The sequence below is a fragment of the Silene latifolia genome, chromosome X, assembly GCF_048544455.1.
Source record: "Silene latifolia isolate original U9 population chromosome X, ASM4854445v1, whole genome shotgun sequence".
In the NCBI taxonomy this organism is placed as follows: domain Eukaryota; kingdom Viridiplantae; phylum Streptophyta; class Magnoliopsida; order Caryophyllales; family Caryophyllaceae; genus Silene; species Silene latifolia.
The window spans coordinates 304,720,351-304,741,207 of record NC_133537.1 but is presented as its reverse complement, the minus strand read 5'-3'; the positions used below and the strand labels follow the sequence as shown (position 1 = coordinate 304,741,207).

General features: G+C 39.6%; 1 long non-coding RNA gene across 1 annotated transcript; it reads right to left on the bottom strand.

Moving 5' to 3' along the window:
- Positions 1-1,758: 1,758 nt before the first annotated feature.
- On the bottom strand, positions 1,759-2,217 carry LOC141621920 (uncharacterized). The gene is made up of 3 exons (XR_012532780.1): positions 2,137-2,217; positions 1,878-1,940; positions 1,759-1,794 (listed from the first exon to the last, which is right to left on the bottom strand). It is a non-coding gene; the product is annotated as an uncharacterized LOC141621920 (long non-coding RNA).
- Between the last annotated feature and the right edge of the window lie 18,640 nt (positions 2,218-20,857).

Genomic DNA, 20,857 nt, shown 5'->3' with positions numbered 1-20,857 from the left:
AACCTAATGGTATCCTTTGAGAATTTCCTTCCTTATAAGGTGCAAAGGTGTTATTCTTGGCAGGGTTTAATGGCATCCTTGGGGAGTATCCCTGGGACTTGAGTATGTGGTTGACCACTAGATTGGAGTATGGGTTGAAGTATAAAGGTGCCAACTCGCTCTCTATAATATTTATGCTCTGAAATCCCCCAAGCTTGTACACTGGGTCTGTGGCTACTTAGTTGTTTGACATTTTCTCTATGACGGCCTTGATAGGGGACGAAGTGATCGTCACTACTTTCCCATCTAGAGGAATCTTGATCTTTTGATGCAAGGTGGATGTTACGGCTTTGGAAGCGTGAATCCATGGCCTTCCTAGAAGTATATTGAAAGATGCCTCGATGTCCACTATCAGAAAATTAACCTTTCCCTTGATTGGCCATGTGGCTATAGTAAGGTTAATTAGCCCTACTACTTTACGTCGTGTTCCATCGTATGCTCGAACACCTTGATTGGTAGGAGTCCAATCTGATTCTTTCATGCCCAACTTGTATGTTGTCTTTAGTTGTATAACGTTGACTGCGGAACCATCATCCACCAAAGTCATTGGCACGTTCTTCTTTAAGCATGTGAATGTAATGTATAGAGTGAGGTTATTACTGGCGCCAAAAGGAGGCAAATCCTCATCTAAAAAAGTAACTGGGTTACTTAGCTTGACTGATTCTTGGAAGACTAGATTGACTATGTCATCAGGTGTAGAATCGTGTGCTACGTTCAGTTTAGCCAATGCCTGCAGTAAAGCTTGACGATAGGGAAATGAACTCGCAACTAGTTGCCAGACTGAAAGATCAGCCTTTGTCTTTTGTAGTTGCTTTAGTAAATGGTCAGCAAATGTATCTTCTCCATCATTTGGTGTGATGACATTAGTAGTTGGACCATTAACAATAGGACTGTTTTGAGAGACATTTTGATATGGACATCGGATACACAACCGATGTAGAGTTTGGTCATGTCCATTGTGGATTAATGGACATCGGATTTTAAACCGATATCCATTAAAATTTGCACATCGAATTTTTAGGAAAACCGATGTCTATTTGATCAATGGACATCGGATTTTTAGGAAAACCGGTGTCTATTTGATCAATGGACATCAGTTTTTTGCAAAAATCCGATGTCTATAATTACTATTTTTTATTAAAAAAAAATTACGCTGTTGCCCATATTAGTCGTACACATGATGACAATGCAAAATGATTCCATAATCAACAAAAAATATCTGTATACAATCAATCGGTTATCCAAAGCCAATTACAAAAAAAATTCATCTACATAATGTGTCAAATTTACTTAGACGACTAACCTATACAAAAATATAAACCGATATGTAAACTGACTAGTCTCATATCATTGATTATGTTAAACCTGCGATGTTACGCTTTCACCATTATGGGAATTAATCGTCTTGGCAACTTGATACTCTAGTTGTATGATAAGCAGGGTAGCATACGTTGACGGTATAAACATATACAAAATCACACCGAAGGAGAAATATCCTCCAAACTCGATAAAAAAGAAGCGACATGATGAGTGGGACATTTTCAAAAGGTTGAAAAAAGCGAACAATTTTCTCAAAGTGGGTACTCTTGTCTTTGGTGTATAATGAGAGGTATGAGAGTGTACTGTTCCCCAGGATACTCGATGATATCGATTGTGAGAGTAGACTTCCTCTTATTCTCAAAAGCGTGAGATGCGGCTTTCCTCGATAAAAAGTGAAGGCCGACTACACACCCCAACATAGTAGGGTTCATTGGACTGTCCGATGCTGATGATGGTCGACACTCAGACCAACTATAAATAATTTTTACTAAGAACAAATTCACAAGACAATGACATACTTGGTGCCCATATCTTCGCCCCGTGTTATGCATTGGCGAGCCCAGGTTATGAATACAGCAACGCTGAAATCAAAGACCAACAGATAGCATAAACTTATATTTTTTTATCACTTCAATGTATAGCGGAAGAGTCGCATTCATTTGTTCTGACTTCTAAGTTACGACTGAATAAAGCGAGTTACTCAATTAGGTGTTCTTTTTTTTCCTTTTTTTTTAGCACATGTAATTTCAAAATATTACTTTTGAGTTTATAACTTGCCTGCCAGAAAGTATATCACCCTGCCCAACACAGTGCCGTGGACAACCAAAGGTGCTAACCGAACAGACTGAAGCTCATTGCAGTACCAATAAGTCAACGGAATCAGATTGGAGGGCTTATCCCTCAAACGTTACTTGGACAAACCAGAATGGAAAAACAAGGATTTATTTTTCTAGGATGGCGGGATACCTGCTGCGTACCATCTGCAATTTCGTGCCGTTAAAAGAACATGATCGCCTTTTTTTGCTATCCATTTGATACGGTCATTATGTACAAAAAATAAAATATCTAGATACTACTAACAGAAGTCAGCGGTAACTAGGGTCGATCTCCACAGGCAGGCGGTTTACTATCTACTTGTCTATTCTATCTGTCTAATATCACAATTGGGGGTTTGAAATGTTTTGACTAGACTAAAGAGATTAAAGCAAGAGGGAAAAGAATAAGAGAAAATAAAGGAGAAATGCAAGGGTAAATCAGATAAAAGGGAGAAATATGCTAGAAATCGGTCTACCGTGGCAGCTACATTATCGGGTCAACTGAGTCGATTAAATTATTGATAAGAAGAGCGAGGTCGTCACCTTTCGGTCCTTAAACCTACGATTATACCCTTTCGGTCTCTAATCGCCCTAGGGTCTCCCTAACTTAGCTTTCGCCCTAATTAGGTATCACCTATTGTAATTAAGCAAGCCTTCCCTTCCAATCTTTCGATCCAGGTCGGGGGTAACTAAATCAATCGGTCTCCTGCATGCATTCATTCAACCTAATCACAATTATATTGCTTAATACAATTCTTATCGCAAACTAATCTAGTCATGTCAATCCTAACATATTGCTACCACGGCTTCCCTAGTCCTAACATACTAAAGGAATTAGCTAGATATAATTAAATAAAAACATAAGTAGTAAAGAGAGGAAGAGAAATAAACATTAAATTAAAGAGGAAAAGGGAGAGAAATGTTACTGAAATAAATCCGGAATAGAGGAACAAAGTAGGAGCAGTAAAGTAACGTAAGTGGTGTCCGAGAGAAAAAAAGAGAGAGGTACAACTGGCGTCATACCTTCCTATTTATAAGAAAATAGAAATTATTTAACCTAATTGACGGAAATAAACTAAAAAACCCAAGCCCGTAGGATAAACCACTCGATCGAGTGGTTTAGAACCACTCGATCGAGCAAACTAAGGCTCAGACCATTCGATCGACCAAATAAAGCACTCGATCGACTAAACACAAATAAGCAACTGGTCGATCGACCATATAAAGTGCTCGATCGACTAATTATTGAATCTAAAACCACTCGATCGACTAGTAAAGTACTGGATCGAGTGAATCTTGACTTCAGCAGCTCATTAATCTCGTTAGTTTGACTTTGACTTGTCCTTTTAACTCCCGAAACAGCTTCACGCATCCCAAGACAGCAATAATTCCGCTCCAAATTCACTCTTCCTCCAAATGCATGCAAAACGGACGATAAATGGCTCGATTTCACTACTTTCTGGTTCATTCCTGCAAATAAGACAAAATAACCCAAAGTAGCATATTCGGGGCATTTCGTAGCATAAACTACGATAAAAGCATAGAAATACGTGCATAAAATAGGCTAAAAAGACTATATAAAATGCACGTATCAAATCTCCCCAAACCAAACCTTTACTCGTCCTCGAGTAAACTAAATGCAAACTAATGGAACGGAAAAGATAACTCAGAGCTAACTACAAATGCCCACTTAGACCAATTTAATGCAAGCAAAATAACACTTATAGCAAACAGTCAAATGCAAACGAGTTGTAAGATGTTTATAATTAAGCTGAACTGTCGACCTTGCAAGACCTTTAATAATGGACTATCACGGGTCACTCTTCTCTCATGAAGCAAAGGGTGAACATATATATAAGAGAGAAAGAGAAATAGTCGCTCACCTAGACTACGACCCACATAAACATACATGCAACTAATATGATAGAAAATTCTAACTACCGTACACACATTCCAACCAAACAAGGTCCTGTCACAGCCGAGGGCTTACAAAAATATGGTAAAGTGAGGCAATGGGTAAGAAAAGGCAAAACATTTATGGGAATGTGGAGGTATAGGTGATCAATCTAGTACCTAAACAAAACCATATGACAACATCCATTTCCAACTCAATTATGAATTAAGCACATGCCCTTCACTTAGCATAAAACTCACCAAGCCGAAGGCTTAAGCAAAAAGACAAATAATAGTGCAATTTCATCACTGAAATCCATCGTTCCGACTCAACCTATATGCTAAAATAAACGTGAAATTTTTTAAATTTTTAACAATTTTTCAATTTTTATGGGATTTCTGAATTTTATAAAAATAACAGACAATGCATACATAAATTAAATATGATAACAGAAATGCAATAAAAACAGTATGCAGACACAGATATGGATGCATAACCTCCTCAAACCAAACCGTACAATGCCCCCATTGTACCAAAACATGGAAAGGAAATGCAAACTAAAAGAGGAAGAGAGTAAATGCGGAAAACTTACAAGATTGCGCGAATAAGGGACCTCCCCAAACCGACCATGAACATGGGAGGTCGCTAAACAGCTCAAATATCGTCTCAGGAAGCAAATCCAAGTCAATAACACTCGATAGCAGTCGAACAGTGGTTGATCGAGTGAACTGGGCGTCTAAAACTGCTCGATCGAAAGGAAATTAGGTCGATCGAGTAGTTATCTTTTTGCAGGTGCTCGATCGAGTAACATAATCACTCGATCGAGTGGATTTAGCAACAAAAGTGCTCGATCGAGTACAAAAAGTACTCGATCGAGTGGTCCTCAGTGTGTTCCTGCAAAACGCAATTTAAAAACAGCCCGCAAACTAACTAGACAAGTATACTGAGATCGTCTATGGTATGAAAACCATTTATTACAACTGAAATAAAATAAAAATGCAAAATAAAAACTCCGGGTTGCCTCCCGGGTAGCGTTAGCTTCAGTCAGGTCCCAGCTCGACCTTCTTTTTCTTCGAGCCACTATAATCAGTCATAATCAAAACAGCTCAAAGCGCGCAGCATTAAATCATAAATCTGCGCATGTGCTACACAGAAATGTAAGTAGCACCACAGTGGAATAAAGAAGTAGGAAATAAAAGTGTATAAACATTTAAGTCTAACAAATTTCCTATGTGAGCTCCTAAATTTATCCACAAAATATTGGAGCGCGGGAGCAATAGACGATAAATTAAGGCTCCGTTTTAGATTAACAAAATTGAGATGACAAGGACGGTGAAAATTCGTTAAATTAAACATCCACATGGGAGGGGGTATAGCATTAAAAGGCGAAGCATAAGTCAAGTGAGGTAGCGTACTTTGAATATTAACAATAATAATAAAATTATCGCTAATTACCTCAGGTAGGTTGCTCTCAATGGAATCATCGACAAAAGAATGTAATACCTCATCCGTGCTAGGAGCAAATACCGACTCAGCTGCTTCTTCGTCAACCTCCTCAGTGGATTTCATCCCGTAAACCTCAGCCTCAAGTGCATCCAACTCGGCCTTGAAAAGGAGAGACTCACCGTATCAATTATCATCTTAAAATTGTCGTCTAAAATGAACCCAAGCAACAAATCATTGCTCTCGCTGGCCAACTCACTCGATCGAGTACTTTCCTCCTGCATTTCACTCGATCGAGTAGAAATATCACTCGATCGAGGACTTTCTTCTGGAAATTCACTCGATCGACTAATATAAGTCACTCGATCGAGTGATTCTTCTTGTACAGCGCTGAAATCTTCGTGTAAACTTTTGAAAAATGATAGAAATTCGTCGTCCGAGTCATATAAATCATCCTCAGCATCGGGCAACACGGGTTCTTCATGGCAAAAACTGCTCTCGGTAAAGTATACCTCTTCTGGTTGCCAACTATCCGACTCAGCTACTAACTGAGCAATTTCAGACTCGAGCTTATCAAATCGCGCACAAGTGCGTCTATCTTCATCTTGCATTTGGAATGCAAGTGTCTCCAACAAATATTTCAGCTCCGCAATCTCTTCTTTCTGTATATCAGGAGGTTCTTGTTACGGTAGCCATTGATAGGGTGGATGTGGCGGCACAACTACAGCTGCTTGACTAACTCGTCCCCAAAGCCTGAACTCGAGGAGCTCGTCAGTTTCTGCCATGCAAAGGGCTGCATTGTGCTCAGCAGAACCACATTTCCCGCAGTAAATCACCTGTTGCGCCATATAATGGGACATAGGTGATGGGTCAAAGGTACTCAAGCCTTCCCTTTGACAATCTTTCACCTAGAACTGTCTAGGTAGGACCTGTAGGGCCTATCAAAACAGCACTAAAGAAAAGATTAGAACGGCCTCAAGGGAAAAAATCCCCTGAGGCTAAAAACAGACAGAATTAAACAAATAAATAAATAGTTGCCTCCCCGGCAACGGCGCCAAAATTTGATACGATCGTTATGTACCAAAAATAAAATACCTAGATACTACTAACAGAGGTCAGCGGTAAGTAGGGTCGATCTCCACAGGGAGGCGGTTTACTATCTACTTGTCTATTCTATCTGTCTAATGTCACAATTGGGGGTTTGAAATGTTTTGACTAGACTAAAGAGATTAAAGCAAGAGGGAAAAGAATAAGAGAAAATAAAGGAGAAATACAAGGGTAAATCAGATAAAAGGGAGAAATATGCTAGGAATCGGTCTACCGTGGCAGCTACACTATCGGGTCAACTGAGTCGATTAAATTATTGATAAGAAGAGCGAGGTCGTCACCTTTCGGTCCTTAAACCTACGATTATACCCTTTCGGTCTCTAATCGCCCTAGGGTCTCCCTAACTTAGCTTTCGCCCTAATTAGGTATCACCTATTGTAATTAAGCAAGCCTTCCCTTCCAATCTTTCGATCCAGGTCGGGGGTAACTAAATCAATCGGTCTCCTGCATGCATTCATTCAACCTAATCACAATTATATTGCTTAATACAATTCTTATCGCAAACTAATCTAGTCATGTCAATCCTAACATATTGCTACCACGGCTTCCCTAGTCCTAACATACTAAAGGAATTAGCTAGACATAATTAAATAAAGAACATAAGTAGTAAAGAGAGGAAGAGAAATAAACATTAAATTAAAGAGGAAAAGGGAGAGAAATGTTACTGAAATAAATCCGGAATAGAGGAACAAAGTAGGAGCAGTAAAGTAACGTAAGTGGTGTCCGAGAGAAAAAAAGAGAGAGGTACAACTGACGTCCTACCTTCCTATTTATAAGAAAATAGGAATTATTTAACCTAATTGACGGAAATAAACTAAAAAACCCAAGCCCGTAGGATAAACCACTCGATCGAGTGGTTTAGAACCACTCGATCGAGCAAACTAAGGCTCAGACCATTCGATCGACCAAATAAAGCACTCGATCGACTAAACACAAATAAGCAACTGGTCGATCGACCATATAAAGTGCTCGATCGACTAATTATTGAATCTAAAACCACTCGATCGACTAGTAAAGTACTCGATCGAGTGAATCTTGACTTCAGCAGCTCATTAATCTCGTTAGTTTGACTTTGACATGTCCTTTTAACTCCCGAAACAGCTTCACGCATCCCAAGACAGCAATAATTCTGCTCCAAATTCACTCTTCCTCCAAATGCATGCAAAACGGACGATAAATGGCTCGATTTCACTACTTTTTGGTTCATTCCTGCAAATAAGACAAAATAACCCAAAGTAGCATATTTGGGGCATTTCGTAGCATAAACTACGATAAAAGCATAGAAATACGTGCATAAAATAGGCTAAAAAGACTATATAAAATGCACGTATCACCATTCTTTACTTTCTTTTAGTCTTGTTATTACGGAGTATAACTCAAAAGACCATGTTTCTTGTAGGTATTTGTGCCAAGCAAAGATGGTACTAAGATACCAATGTTCATAGTGGGAAGAAAGGGGATTTCTTTAGACAGATCACACCCATGCCTATTATATGGTTATGGTGGGTTTAACATAAGCATTAAACCATCTTTTGACGTCCGTCATACAGTTCTTCTGGAGCACCTTGGTGCTATATTGTGCAGTGCTAATATTCGGGGTGGTGGTGAATATGGAGAAGAGTGGCATAAGGCAGGATCAATTTCTAAAAAGCAAAACTGTTTTGATGACTTCATTTCTGCAGCTGAGTTTCTTGTTTCTAAAGGTTATACCCAGCCTAAGAAATTGTGTATTGAAGGTGAAAGTAATGGTGGTCTTCTTGTTGGCGCTTGTATCAATCAGGTATCCTGGTAGCTTCTACTTCTGTCTGGTTCCTCATGCATAGTTTTTGTAAAGAATCAAACTGCAGTGGTCGCTAGTTACACTTCAATTAATTTCAATTAATATAAAATTCATCGATCTTGTAATACTAGCAATACCTAATAAGCTGAAAAGGCATTATAATGAAGAAAAAAAAGAAATTTTATACAACTAAATATGAGCTTTACCACCATAACATGACAAGTAAGTAGATCTCTTTTGCACAAAAATAACCCCTACCTCGAGAAACCTAATTGTTTTGTATGGATTTTGCGCAAGGCGAAATCAGGTCAGGGTAGAGTTGTGTAAGGTTAACTAGCTCTAGATAGTCTCTTGGTCAGGTCATCAGGGTACAATAATAAGTTGTAAATGAAATAACAACAATAATAAGACAAGTAATTTTGTACGTGGAAAACCCTTGAATGGGAAAAAACCACGGGCACCAAGCCAGGAGAGGATTTCACTATGTAATTTGGGAGAATAATTATATGATTATAACAATGCTTATTTCTCTCTATGTATTGTGTACGCTTCTTCTTGCGTGTGAATGATCTGCCTCCAATATCTTCAAAGTATTCCTTATATAGGCTTCCTCCTTGAACGGCTGCCTGATGCGGTATTAATTGCGGTTTATTCTCCATAATTACCAGTAATAATTGCCAATTATTCCTCCCTTAATTACTGCATTTACTGCGTAATCTTCATACTTAATGCTGCGTATATAATTCCTTTATAACACGCGTATATGGTCTAATATCGTCCTGATATTTCGACCGTTGTCCTCTCAATGGCCTGGCGCCTATCTTCATGTGCCCTGATTGCCTGACATCCTGACAGCCTGGCAGTCAGGTTTAGGTGAGATACTGATCAGGAAGGTCTGCGTATTTCCAGGCCTAACAATTGCCCCTTATCTCCTCATTTGCAGTGTGCCAAGACGAAAAAATGAGGAGATAACTTTATTTTTGGGAAGATTACCCAACTGTTAAGTTTTTGCCTAGTCAGTTCCCTGTAACGGCTATTTTACTGCAGTTGCTGACGCGTGTGATATTTACTGCAACTTCCTTAATGATTATCCACTTTCTTTGCGGCTGAAACCCTAATCCTCTTCATTATAAATACTTGCGTGCTTCATTAAGTTGAACTCACCAAAGCAGTATCTTCTTATTTTCTCTCTTTGATAATCTTTTTCTTCAGTTCTCTTAATTTCCAACTTCTTCAATCTTTAATCAATTCTTCATAATCTTTCAAATAATGGCTGCAAAGAAAAAATCTACCAAGGCAAATGGTTCCTGCAACTCCTCCTCCTCGTAATCCCGAGGAAACTTCTTCCAAAAAATCCTGCTTCTTCTCGCTCTATCTCCCACAGTAAATAAGCTGAGTGATTCTCCATTGGAGATGATCTCAATATTTCATGGTGATTTTCAATTCAAGCCTACGAAGGCTTTAAATGAGGATCAGTCTCCTGCAAACCGTTTGAAGCCTGAGTTTAAGAAGATTTTGAAGGATAAGGGGAATCATCCCTGCTGATGCTGAAGTCTGGATCCCTGAGAATTCTCCTATCAGGGCCGACTGGGCTTGTCCTGGTTGGTTCTGCGTCCATGACTGGGCTTTTAGGGCAGGCTGTAAACTTCCTTTTTCTCCTCTTATGGTTGAGGTTATTAAGGAGATTGGTGTTCCATCTTATCAGTTAATGCCAATGGTGTGGAAGGTTGTATGTTCCATTGAGAATCTTTATAAAAAACACAATATTTCTTTTTCTCTTGACGATCTGAAGACTTGTTATGCTGTTAAAACAAACAGTCCTAGCCGTATAAGTTTTAAGGTCAGGGCCTCTACTACTCCTCTTTTGAGTAACTTGGACAGTGGCCATGATAAAGGCTGGGCTGCTGGATACATGTTTGTCAGGACTAATTCTGTGGGTCCTGACTTGGCGTATTTAAATCATGAGGCTTGCGTTGCCGGTGAGTCTTTTGGTTTCTTTCTTTGCCCTGCATGTTTTATTTGTTAGTAAAAAATAAAAATGAAATTTATAATAAGCCATACCTCTTATGTGTGCAGTTGATGACTGGGTTACTGAAACTGAGTATCCCACTCCTAATGTTTCTGTTTTCCTTGCTATTCCTCCTTTGGAGAGGTCCTGGCCTCTCTGTTGTGGGGTTGGTCACCTTCCTCGCTGTTTGAAGGCTGACGGTGCTCCCAGGGCCGCTAAAGCTTTAGGGGCTGCTAGTGCCACTACCTCTGGCAGTAAGTCTATCTTAATCTTTCCTTTCTTTTTACTTAGGCTTCCAGATAATGTTTGGTTTTTATTGCTGATACAGTATTTCGTGTTGCAGCCACCAGGTCGTCTATTTGCCTTGCCAGGTTTGGTATGGCTGACCTTTCAGCCAGGTTGGCTAAGATTAAGGAGGAAGGGTCCCAGGGAAGCGAGGATGCTGAGCCTGTTATTGACTTGACTGAACAGTCTTATCTTTGCCAAAGGTCATGCATCAGACCTGCTTTTGCCTTTCTGAAACAAGTTCAGCAGCCCAAAAAAGGAAAATTGAAGATGTTGATGTTTTTGCCCCGGTCAGGGAGGTGAGAGCCAGGTTGGACAATATGGAGGCTGCTAGGGTGAAGATCAGGGATTATGCTGCTTCTAAATCAGATGTCATGCTCACCCTTGACCCTGTTGAGACTGCTACTCAGGCAGTTGCTTCAGTGGATCATTCAGTCAGCCTCTTGGCTGGTGCCTTTGCTGCCGTAAGGGAGGTTGGTTGGAACAATTTCTATGTGTATTTTGTTTTGGTAGTTTTCTATTATTAAAGTAAGTTACTCATTCTTTTCTCTTTATTTTTGATCAGGGTTCTGCGACCTGTCTCCATAATGCCTATCAGGCTACGTCTTTGGTAGCCAAAATTGATCTGATGAGATCAGATTATGATAGGCTAAAGTCTGAGCTGGATTTTGCACGAGCTGACATGGCTGCTAAAGTTGCTGACTTGACAAGGGTGCAGGCTGAGAGGGATGCTGCTAAGACTGAGGCAGTTTCGAGCAAGCGGTTGTTGCAGGAGGCCTTGGACAGAAATGAGGAGCTCACCCAAGAGAGGGATGACTTGGAGTTTAAGCTGGATGATGCTTCCCTCTATTTCTATATCAAGGGAAGGGCGGCTGTTATGTCGAAGCCTGTCGAGGCCAGGGCGAAGTGGAACCCTGAGGCTGAGATGGCTTTTGCTGCCTTAAAGTATCCTGACCTGCATAATATGGAGAATGAACAGGAGGTCGACTCTCCAGGGGAGCAGGACGTTGACGCTGATCCGGCTAAGAGTGGGGAGCAGGTTGTTGATGCTGCTGCTGTTTCTAAGGAGAAACAGTAATATATTTTTCCAGTTGGTATTTTGGCCCATCCAGGGTGGATGTCCCTGGACAAACACTATTTTTATTTTCCAGTCTTGGGTCAGGGAGACTATCCCTGGCCTTTATGAATATTTTGGCGCCTTTGCCCCAGGGGGTAAAGGTTTTTATTGATATAGGTATGGTGGCCTTCTTTTGGCTGATTTCACTTTTGACTTTGCTTGGATTGTGAGTTTCATCCTGTTGGGCCTATCGAATATTTCGTTTGAATGACTTGCACATTATTTTCGTTTTATATTGTTATTCATGAGTAATTCAACCAAGTATAGTTTTTTGCTATAGTGGTTGAAGGGGTGGGAAAACCGGCCTGTCGGGAGGGCTTATGTCCCCTGCCTAGCTGTAGGGCTTGGTATTCGGCCTGTCAAGAGGGCATTTTAGACTAAGTGTTTGGGAGAGAACACCCTTACACTGTCTTCTTTGCGTCCAAATTAGGTTGTAATCCGTGGCGATAAACCTAGTCGCCGTCGGCAATTATTTCATGCCTGATTGGTCCTGACTTTTTACTGTATCTGGTGGCGGTTACCAACTCGTCATGCACAGTTAAGTGCAAAAAAAATTTTTTTCAGGAATGTATAGTAGAGTAGCCCTCAATCCTGAATATTTATGCATATGATCTTTTATTATGTATAATTGTTCAGGATTCAAAAAGTAAATAGATAGGTTAGTTTGAACAGATATAAAATACAGACAGGGCATGTAAAACATGTAGTTCATCACGTAGCACGTTAGGTTGAATAGTGATTGAATTTATACCTGGTTGTAGCATGATCTTTACATATGGAATAATTTTAAATGAGTTACATTCCAGGATCTTGGGATCATTTCCCCTTCTAGCGTTTGGAGCCTGTATGCTCCTTGTCCAATAATTGAATCAATTAAGTAAGGGCCTTCCCATGTGGGAGCCAATTTGCCTGCTGATTTTTCTTTTTTATTTGGAAATACTTTGCGTAGGACAAGGTCTCCTTCTTTAAAGACCCTGACCCTAACGTTTTTATTGTAAGTCCCGGCGATCGCTTGTTGATATGATGCCATCCCGATTTTGGCAAATGTCTCTTAATTCTTCTATCGTGACCAAGTTGTCTTGCATCGTCTTTGTTTGCTTCAACGTTGTTCAGCCGCATCCGGATGTTGGTACTCGTACTTCCGCAGAATGACAGCTTCACGCCATACACCAGGGAGTAAGGTGTTTGGTCTGTTGCGCTTTTGAGTTGTCCTGTCTCGCCCATAGTACTAATGGAAGTTCTTGACCCACCGCCTCGTCTTCTTTTGATTCTTTTTTAGGCGACTTATGACTACCTTGTTGCTTGACTCACCGCCATTAGCCTTTGGGTATCCAGGGGTTGATGTTACTAGGTTGATATTCCATTCTTGGTAAAATGCTTGGGTCCTTTTCCCTACGAACTGAGTTCCGTTGTCGCATACTATTTCTGATGGGACTCCATATCTGCAAATGATGTTTGTCCTGATGAAGAATATTACTTCTTTTTCAATTACTTGCCTGAAAGAGTCAGCCTTAATCCATTTGGAGAAGTAATCAGTCATAGCTAACATGAAGACTTTTTGTGCTGGAGCTACATGCAGTTTTCCCACAATATCCATGCCCCACTTTATGAATGGCCAGGGTGCGGAGATTGAATGGAGGAGTTCAGATGGTTGATGTATGATTGGTGCATGAATTTGGCAGGCTTCGCATTTTGAAGAGTATTCCAGGCAGTCATCCCTCAGTGTAGGCCAGTAGTAGCCTGTCCTGAAAACTTTGCTTGCCAGGCTCTTTCCTCCCTTGTGGTTGCCACAGTATCCATCGTGTATCTCTTGAAGTACTAGTTTGGCTTCGTCAGGCTCCAAGCATCTCAGGTAGGGTCCAGCCTGCGATCTCTTGAACAGAGTGTTATTGATGATAGCATAAGTTGAAGCTCTAATTTTAAAAGCCCTTGCCTCATGTCTACCCTGGGGTAGTATTCCTCGAAGAAACCAGTCATAATAGGGTTTAGTCCAAGAGTTTTTGTCCTGATTGACAGGATTGACCTGTTCAGGTTTGCTGATGGTTGGCTCTAATAAGTGCACAATTGGTATTTTGTCAAAAACAGTGGGGGTGAAATTTGAACCTAGGTTGGCCAGAGCATCAACTTGGGTATTCAGGTCTCTTGATATTTGATCTATGTCAAATAAAGCAAATTTATCGGTAAGGTTTTTTGCATATTCTAAATACGATTTCATTTTTGCATCCTTAGCCGTATAAATTCCCTTTATTTGATTAGCAATTAAGAGTGAATCAGTCTTTACCTTTAGGTTTTGAACACCGAGGTCTAGACATACCTTTAAGCCTGCTATCAGGGCTTCATATTCTGCTTCATTGTTGGTAGCTTTGAACTCACAGCTTACAGCCTGAGCTCCAACAAACTCCCACTTGTCCTCACAAGTGTATGTGCGATAACCGATTCTCATATCCTAAAATTTCTCCCACTCAATGTAAAACAATTTGCAAATCCGTATTCACAAAGGTCGTATTTTACAAGCGATCAATATCAAGAGTGGTTTCCCCGACTAGAGAGTAACTTAACTGATAAACGAATCAACATTCGAGCATGGCCATGCATTTCAGTTACAACTCCTCGAGTGGCCCTGAGAAATAACTATACCTGATAAGGGTTGGATATTTTCCTCAACTCGAATCCTGCGACGTAAGCACGTATGAAATGACCCGGAAAAAATCTACTTAGCCTCCGATTCACGCAGACCGTGAGAAAGAAACCAAAGTCACCCAAAAACTGCCTTAATCTCAAGAGACAGTCGATAGTCAAAAGAATCGACTCTAGGAACACAATGGATGTCCTATCCACGACCTGGCACCGAATGTTTTTAAACATTTAGGACTCCATTACGTTGTCACAAAAAGTTGTCCTACGAGGTATCGTTATAATATCGCATCTGTGATCGATCTACCAACCGTTTGACTTATGGCTCGTTGAACCCACCATCAATCGATTGCACAATATAATAGCCGGAGTTATCATCTCACATTGGCGATTATGGACCAAAACAAATATAATGTAATTGATTCACTTTGTATGTTCAATGTTATCAAGACAATCCACATGAAAAACAAAATATTATAATAAAACGATGAAGTTATAAATAGTATATGAAAAAGATAATGTATCAAATCCATAATCAAGTACTACAACTCAGGAACGCGTTTAATTCCCATGGAATTAACGTGCCCTACATGCTTATCATAATTCAACGATTTAGTGAGAGGATCCGCGATGTTATCATCCGTCGCAATCTTTTCTATCACTATCTCCTCTTGCTCCACGTAATCACGGATCAGGTGAGCTTTCCGATGTACATGTCTAGATTTGTTGCTAGACTTTGGCTCCTTAGCCTGGAAGATGGCACCTCTATTGTCACAATAGATGGTGATCGGGTCATTCGAACTAGGAACTACTGTAAGTCCTTGTAAGAATTGACGCATCCATATCGCTTCCTTTGCTGCCTCCGAAGCGGCATAGTACTCGGATTCAGTAGTAGAATCTGCTACAACACTCTTTTGGAACTCTTCCACCGACCGCACACCATTAAGAGTGAAGACGAACCCGGATGAGATTTTGAGTCATCTCGATCCGTTTGGAAGCTAGCATCTCACAGAACCGATTGCGCATAGCTTAGTATCGCCTCCATAAGTCAATACCCAATCCTTAGTCCTCCGTAGGTACTTAAGGATGTTTTTGACAGCTATCCAGTGTGTTTCACCTGGAGTCTTTTGGTACCGACTCGTCATACTCAATGTATATGCCACGTCTGGACGTGTGCATATCATGGCATACATGATCGATCATATTGCAGATGCATAAGGAACACGACTCATGCGCTCAATCCCTTCAGGCGTCGTGGGGGACTGAGACTTGCTCAACTGCATCCCAGTTGATACCCGTCGTTGTGAGTACCAAAAATAAAATTTATATTTCCTATTAAAACTAACCTAGGCTAGTGGTAACAGGGTCGAACCACAAGGAGGCGAATGTAATTAATAATTGTCTAATTCTAGTCTAAGGTAACGAATGTGAGGGTTGAATTGATTTGGTCTATAGCTAAAGGCAATAAAAGACAATAAACTAAATAAACGGATAAAACAGATAAAAGAAGGGTACTAGGATGGTCGGTTCACTATAGTTTCGGGCAAATACTAAGTAGGTCTAAATCAAACACATGAGGCGGGAAAACAAGAGGTCCTCTCGGTCCACTCTTAACGGATAGCATCTTTCAATCTCGCTATAAGTCCCTAATATCACTAATACTGACTCTCGTCCTGAAAAGTGACTAATAATCTAAACCTTACCTATCTTTCGATCTCAGCATAGTTTAGTCATTTTAATTGGTGATCTAACTACTTTCCCTATCTTTCGATCTAATGGGTCAGTCATATATTAAGCATTCAACTAGTCGCATGCATTCGATTCGTCAAATACAACATTTAAATCAATTAAAACGAAGGTAAACCTCACTTGGTCAGTCGATCGACCAGGTATGGCGGTCGATCGACTGACACGCGATTTCAGGCCATGTTAATACTAATGCCGCCTACACTATAATTCCCCTACATCCTAGCACGAATAAATTAGCTACTCATACTAAGAATGATAACAACAGTAAGATTGGCTAAATAAACTACAGAATTCATGATTGATACGGTAAGATAAACAATTAACATAAGATGGCGATTCGGCTTGGGAAACTGATCTAGCAATTCTATAACTATGAAAGAAAGCAAAATAACTTGAACAAAACAGGAGAGTACCGTGTGAATTGCGAAGGAAAAGAGCAAAGACGAATTATCAAAGTGAATTGTATTCAATCCCGAATTAATCCTTGAACCCTAATTATTGATAAACTAAAACTGTATATTAAACTTGAATAAAAATTCCATGATTATTCTGAAAACTCATGCTGCGTTATATAGGAAAAGTGCGCAGCTATTATTCCTAAACCTAATAACTCATGGGCTTGATAAATCTCGATCTTTTAATTCTCGTCTGAAGTAGCGGCTTGGTCGATCGACCAAGCATGGCGGTCGATCGACTGCTCTGAGCTGAACTGTAGCTACTGGAACCCGCAGGTTGGTCGATCGACTGAAGGCAGTGGTCGATCGACTGAAGTAGTTGATAGTTGGCTTCTATAATCTCGTGGATTTGTCTTTTGGGCCTTGAAACGCGCACCAAGCTCGTTCGTTAAGTGAATTCTTCACGTCAACTTGCAATGCAGGATACTCGGGGACGGATTTAGCTCAATTTTCGTTGAATTCTTCACATTTCTGCAATAATGTACAAAAACACGAAAGTAGACGGAAATAGGGGAAATTGTAGCTTAACCTACACAAATGAGCTCTGAAATGCGTGTAAAATGAGGTGTAAATCATCATATAAATGACACGCATCACCAGTCGTCATTGGAAGGTTTCCCTTCTTGGAGTTGGTCATGCTGAACTTTTCAAGAATCTTATCCAAATAAGACTCCTGACTAAGTGATAACGTCCGTCGTGATCTATCTCGGTAGATACGGATTCCCAAAATGCGTTGTGCCTCACCCAGATCTTTCATCTGGAAATGGTTTGAAGAGTCTATTGATCCAAAATACTCAAGAGGGGGAGGGGGGGGGGGTGAATTGAGGATTTAAAACTTTTGAAATCTTTTTCGATTGTGCGTATGTAATTGATTACTTAAAGTTTATTGGTTAAACTTTAACTAATCAACTAACGATTGTAAGCAAAGTAAACGAAAGAACGAAACAAGAAGAGACACGCGGATTTTTGAAGTGGTTCAGTTTCACAAGTCGAAACCTACGTCCACTATTCTCGATTAATAAATTTAGTACCTTTCTACGGATTACAAATTTACTAACCCAACTCGTACAACTAACTCTAGTTGTAACTCAATAAGTACCGTTAAATACTCGAGTGACTAACTTACGCTAATAAGAAAGCACTAATGATTCTAACAAAGGTTCACGTTAATGAACAAGTTAAGAAATCAACTAAGCACTATTATCTTATAACGATAAATGAAGAACAAGTATGCGAGTTTTGTAACACACGACCTTTCAAAACTGCAAATCGGTTTTCGTTAAAAACACACGGTTTGCTCTTTAAAATATGAAAACAATTTTTTATGCTTGAGGTCACTATTTTAGATGTTGTAAATAGCAAAGTATTTATAGGCAAGGAAGAGGTAGGCTACACGGTTTCTACAAGAACCCTAATAGTTTAAAATAATAAGATATAATTACAAATTATATCTTCTTATTATCTCTTTCCTAAAAGCCATAAAAGATAATAAAGAATATTCGAAAAGATAGAATATAATCTTTCCAAATATTATCTATACTATAAATTCTAAGATTATGATAAGATTTCCTAAAACAAGAATATCTTTTACCATAAACAAATATATTAAGTAAGATATAAGATATGTAAAGATATTATTATAGAACAAAATCTTTACCTAATATCTCTTAGGTAACACGCATAACACGGCTCATAAGCTCGTGAATCATGCAAACCCTAATCTTAATATATAATTAGAATTTAGGTTTTAGGAGAGACTATATGGAAACCCTAATTGATAGTAAAGTCCAACTCATAAGTTGATCCAATAACCATCAATTAACGTCAACCATAAAACCGGACTCCTCACTAAACCGGGCTTTATAAAATAAATACTTTCATTAGAACATTTAAAATAAACGTTAATCAATTATAAATCAATTTTCGAAACATTTATAAGTCGTGTATGAAAACTCAGCATTTCAATGTTATAGTAGAAGAGCTATAACATTGAGCTCTTTTACTAGTAATGTTATAGCTGCAAAGCTATAACTTTACTAATTAAGAAACTCATTCTTTGATTACCATTACGAGACAATCACCTATACTAATCTAATCTTCAAGGAGATCTTCGAGTATAGGCTACATCATCATCCAAGCTTGATTATTCTATAGACAAACTTTGTCTTCACATAATACTTGAATAAATCTTTGAATTGTTTGATCTTGAACAAAGGCTTGAACTTCTCATGTAACTATCACAATCCTCTTTGTTGCTTGTAATAAGTTAATGCTAAAACACTTAACAAACGATTACACGCAACAAGTATATAAAATGTAAAACACCTTGACATCATCAAAACATAAACATATAAGCTATATGGTCCAACAAATTCCCCCTTTTTGATGATGGCAAGTCTCCTAAAATAAAATTGTGACTAATTCAAAAGTTCCCCTCAATATAATACCGTTATCTTGATAATAAAGACTAACGCAAGATCAAGACAATTATTCAAAAACCGAAACTTAAGGACTTTAAGAGACAATCGGTCTTGACAAGGAGCAAGCTTAGGTAGATGCTTACTATAAACGTTCTTTTACCTCTCTTGACATCATCGAAAAGTTAAGAACAAATCAAAAATGACTAGAATAATATATGACGAGACAAGAGATAAAAACGCCATAAGAAATAAAAGTAACATGCAAGACTATAAGCATCAAAAGATAATTAGCATACAAACTAAGAATTAAACATGTTTAAAGCCAAAGTGGGCCGAATGAACACATATCTAATAGAACACTTGGGCCATAACCTCAAGTGCAATGCCAAAATGGGCCGAATAAGAGTTTAATTAACACACCATTAGATGAAATAAAAAGAAAAGCTAATTAAGGTAAAGGCTAATGAGGGTAGGACGAAAGGAAATCAGATGTTGCGGGTCTTATACGGGTTCACGTAGTCGGGTCTAGTACGGTGCTCCAAAGCATCCAGACGGTCGAAGGAGCTCCTAACAAACTGTGAAAGAGTACCAATGCTCCTCTCAAAATTAAGCACCTTCAAAGAAAGAGCCTTTGTAGCTTCCAACGTGAGAGCTTGATCACCGGCCATCGCTTTCCCGTGCATCACCAAAGCACCACCCTGACTCGTAAGGAAGGTGAGACGATCACCGTGTGGGAACACTTCCCCACGAATAGCCTTCAGCTCCCTCTCAAAACCCGCTAACCTCTTGTCTACGTCCTCCATCCACGAGTACACCCGACTAGCATCTAAACCCGAGTCTAAAGACCGAGATGGTCCAACTCGTGACAAAGCCGTAGCCAAACTAGCCGAATGCGCCTCGAATTTCTCCATTAAACCATTCATGAACCCCTCCAACTTCGACTCCATAGCTCCTAAACCCGAATCCACCGGGGCTTTCTCAACATCCTTTGCAAGTTGCAATTCGGGTCCATCAACAACAAGACCCATTAGCTTGATTAACTTGTCACACATACAATCTCTAGCACTAACACCGTAATCACAAAGCCCGATCACTTGTTTAATTTCCAACAGACGAGATATCCACATACCATACGGCAAATCGATCGTGGTACTCAACTTATCCTTAGTAACCATAAGACTAGTCTGAATGATACGGTGCAAGACAACACTACCCAAGTTCACCTTCTGACCTTCCAACCAAGAATAAACCATTATCGCCTCATAACTCGACACCTTATCACGGCCCCCTCTTCTCGGCACCACTGTGTTCCACAAAAAATTTAAGAGGAACTTGATCTTAGCCGAGAGAGGTCGAACCACGATATTGACACCCTCCGTCATCTCCTCAAAATACTTCTTCACTAACAACTCCTTTTCACTTCCAACATTAGACCATTCAAGACTCGGATTTAATTCAATCCCTTCATTAGAAACCGAAAAAGCAGAGCAGAAATCCGAAACAGAGACGGTAACATCGACACCATTAACAACCGCATGCAACACTCCTTTATTAATTGAGACACTAGCAAAGAATTGTACCACCTCAACCGGGTATATAGGACCCGAAAACTGACTTATGTGACTCCACCCTTGAAAATCAAGAAAGTTTATAAAGAAAGCAAGAGCGGGTACACTAACCAACCAAGATTTCGGATAGTACCGACCACCATGAATGGAATACCTCAAAACTCTATTAACCAAGATGCTTTCATCATGAGTAAGCCGAACACGATTCAACCCTTCTTTTGTC